Source organism: Chrysochloris asiatica, unplaced genomic scaffold, assembly GCF_000296735.1.
Source record: "Chrysochloris asiatica unplaced genomic scaffold, ChrAsi1.0 scaffold00012, whole genome shotgun sequence".
Classification (NCBI taxonomy): domain Eukaryota; kingdom Metazoa; phylum Chordata; class Mammalia; order Afrosoricida; family Chrysochloridae; genus Chrysochloris; species Chrysochloris asiatica.
Window position 1 is genome coordinate 33844037 of NW_006408530.1, and position 3951 is coordinate 33847987.

General features: G+C 37.1%; 1 pseudogene; it reads left to right on the top strand.

Annotated features, from left to right (window-relative positions):
* The window catches only part of LOC102828976, an 88090-nt pseudogene that overhangs the window by 82976 nt on the left and 1163 nt on the right, over window positions 1-3951 (top strand).

Consider the following 3951-nt stretch of genomic DNA (forward strand, 5'->3'; position numbering starts at 1 on the left):
TTTTTTTTTTCTTCTGATTATTGTGATATTTTTCACTGGTCTGGTTGTGAGGATTTTTGTTTTACTTATGTTAAGGTATAATTCATATTGAAAGCTGTAGTCTTATCTTCATCAGCATATGCTTCAAGTTCTGTTGGTCAATTTACAGGTTATGCATGAGCACAATTAAGTATTCTAGAATTCCTATTCTGTGCAATGTTTTCCATGATTTATTATGATCCACACAATCGAATGCCTTTGCATAGTCAATTAAACACAGGTAGACATCTTTCTAGGACTCTCTGCTTTTAGCCAAGATCTGCCTGATGTCAGCATGATAGCCCTAGTTCTGTGCCCTCTTCTGAATACAGCATGAATTTCTGGCGATTCTCTGGCCATGTACTGCTACAAACATTTTGGAGGTTTCTTCAGCATAATTTTACTTGCATGTTATATGTAGTCTTTGACCTTCATCAGTAAGTGCTTTAAGTTCTCTTAGCTTCCAGCAAGATTGTGTCATCTGCCTATGAAAGAGTGTGAATGAGCCTTCCTACAATCCTGATGCCATGTTTTCATATAGTCCAGTTTCTCAAATCATTTGCTCAGTGTACAGATCGAATAAGTATGGTGAAAGCCAACAACCTACCTCTCCTGATTTCAAACCATACAGTATCTTTTTGTTCTGTTTGAACAACTACCTCTTGGTTAATGATTTCTGCATTTTCTTGGGCACCTTTCTTTGGCATGGGCACAGATATTGATACCTTCCAATAAGTTGACCAATAAACCGTCTTACAAATTTCTTGGCCTAGATAAGTGAGCATCAGTGCATTATCAGTTTGTTGAAATATTTCAGTTGGTTTTCCATCAATTCCAGGAGACTTATTTTTCACAAATACCTTCATTGCAGGTAGACTTCTTCCTTCAATACTATTGGTTCTTGATCATATTCTACCTCCTAAAATGAATCATATTCTACCTCCTAAAATGGTTGAACACTGACTAATTCTTTTTGATACTGTGACTGGGTATTCTTCTCATCTTCTTTTGATATTTCTTGTCATTCAATATTTTCCCTCATAAAATCCTTCAAAATTGTAACTTGAGGTTTGCATTTTTTCCTTCATTTCTCTCAGCTTGAGCAATACAAAGTGGGTTCTAGTCCCTTTGACTTTCTAATTCTAGGTGTTTTCATGTTACACTATAATACATTACTTTGTACTTTACTTTGTCTTCTCCAAACACCCTTTAAAATCTTCCATTCGGCTCTTTTGCCTTATAATTTCTTCTTTTCACTTTGAGCTGTTCCACTTTCTTTTTTCTTTTAGCTATCCTACTTTCAAGAGCAATTTTCAGACTCTTATGAATGCTATTTTGGTCTTTTCCTTCTTTCCTGTGCTTTAGTGAACTTTTAGTTGTTTCCTGTATAATGCCCTCGGTATCCGCCCACAAATCATCTGTTCTTTGATTAGTAGTGCTCATTGCATCAAATCTATTTTTGAGATGGTCTCTAAATTCAGATGGCATATTCAAGGGCATATTTTGGCTCTCATGAGCTTGTATTAATTTTCTTCAGCTTCAATCTGAACTTGTATATGAGTAATAGATGGTCTGTTTTGCAATCAGTCCCTGGTATTATTCTGACTAATGACATCGAACTTCTCCATCATATCTTGTCATGAATGCAGTCAATTTGATTCTTGATTCTTGTGTAATATGAGAATTTTATTTTCTAGGATTCCCCTAAAAAAATGCAAAGTTCCAGGCCCAGTGACTTGGGCCTTTATCCAGCCATTGGTAGCTCTACTGTAGGGTAGTATTCTAGACACAGTGTGGAATTAACTAAGCAACCAACGTTAATTGGATCTATAAAACACTGGCATATGATAATATGACCATTCCTCCCATCATGTATCATTGGAAAGTATGAATCTGCACAGCTAAGCCCTTGAACCTCTCTGAGGGGGCCCTGCCTTCTTTCCACTCTCTTTTTCTCCTGTAGTTCCAGTATTATGTGGCCCCCTCTCTTTATGAAACCTCGGTGGAGAATGCAGTGTTTCTTTTCTCCCTCATCCTGTCCTTTCTCTCTCATCTATTGCCTTCAATACGAATCCTTTTTGATCTTTCTGTGCTATAGAGAAATACAAAAAGGCTCATTGATAGTTTAATTATTTGACAAACAATACAATTATAAGAAAATTCCCCTAACCCTGGTAGACATTGTTCATACTGAAGTGAAAATGTCACTAAGCTGGTCTCTGTCTCCTTCTCAGGTAGATTGTTGGATGCATCCTTGTGAGTTTCTAGTTTGGCTTACACTCCATCTTTCCCCCTCTTTCCCTGTGTCTTCTCTGCAATACTCCCTAAATCTCCCACTGCACAAATTGGCATCAGACACACTTGATTTGAGTCTTAGCTCTGTCATCCATATGACTTTGAGCTCTTCATCCTTCTGTGCCTCAGTTTCCTCTTCAAAATGTAGACAATAGTGGTACCTTCTCATTAAGTTTTTATGAGGACTACATGAAAACATGCATGAGACATGCTCAGCATACTGTCAGATAAGTGTGAGCAATTAAAAATGTTAGTTAGTAAAAATAGACAACATTCTAGAGGAAAGTTTTTAGTGTGTTGTCACAGGGGTGCCTTAACAAAAAGAGACCCAGCCAGCCCAGGCTTACAGTTCAAAATCTATCACCACTCTACATTCTCATGACAAAGGGAAAGAATCATATCGAAAACTTAAATCATTCCATTCACAGAAACCCACAGTAGCCAAAGATCTAATGATTGAAGGACTGAGGAGAGTCCTGAATAAGGACTGTTATTGGTAAGTGCCATTGAGCCAGTCCAACCTATAACGACCCTGTATAGGGTTTCACAGGAACAACCGGTGAGCTTGAACCACCGACCTTGCAGATCAAACTGACTTTGCCAGTCTAGCGCATTAACCCTCACCACTGTACCAGGACTCTGTAAATGGACTGAGGACATGATAAATTACCATATTATGTCACTGGTTGGTTTTTTTTTTTTGTTTTTTTTTCTTTTTTCTTTTAAGGAAGTCAATAGACAATGGAGTGAAAGATTTGTCTGGAATTTTTTCTCCACCTTTTCTTCTTTGATCTGAGATCAACAGAGGTATTCTTTGAAGATTTGGTTTCTTAAAGAGGCTGCTGATGAGCTGCAGGTGGCTTTCCGAGCAGTCATGTGATCATTTATCATTCTTCATACCTATTTCACCAAATACAGGTGGAAGTTTTGAAATATTTTGGCTGATTTATAAATACAAAATGTGACAGGTGCATTCTTGTTTTTTTATCGGGGTCATGGAATAGGCCTGACTGTTATAAGCGTGATGTCTGCCTACCATGGCAGAGGTTATCCAAATGCCATGAATCATTTCAAAGTGAACAGCCCTGTCCTCTACACAAAGTAACTGTTTCGGTGGAGACAAAAGAGCACACATTTAAAAAAATTTCCTGACAAGTGAGATACTGGTTTTGTGATTCCTGTAAACCAGTCTACAAGAAAGTAATTTTTTCCATAGCTGTCATATATATTACTGTGAAAAATCAAGAATAATTAATGAAATTCTTCCCATTTTTTGTAGGAATATTAGATACCATCTGTTTTCACAAGAACATGAGTTCTGGACTTTAAATTTCTTGGCTTTTCCTTTGAATTAATTATTTAATATTTGAAACAAAATTACTTCAATATGTTAAAATTAAAATTATTTTCATATCTTCTCAATCAAAATTTTCCACATACCATCATCTCAAGCTGATAACTACTGGGTTGTCATTGCTAAATGGCTCATTTGTACTAGCTCTGTCCAGTAGCACATTCTGTGAGGGTAGAAATGTCCTTCATCCTTGCTGTACAATATGTAGCAAATAGCCACATGTCCGCCACTCATTTGTCAGTTTGTCATACTGTGGTGGCTTGTGTCTTGCTCTGATGCTGGAA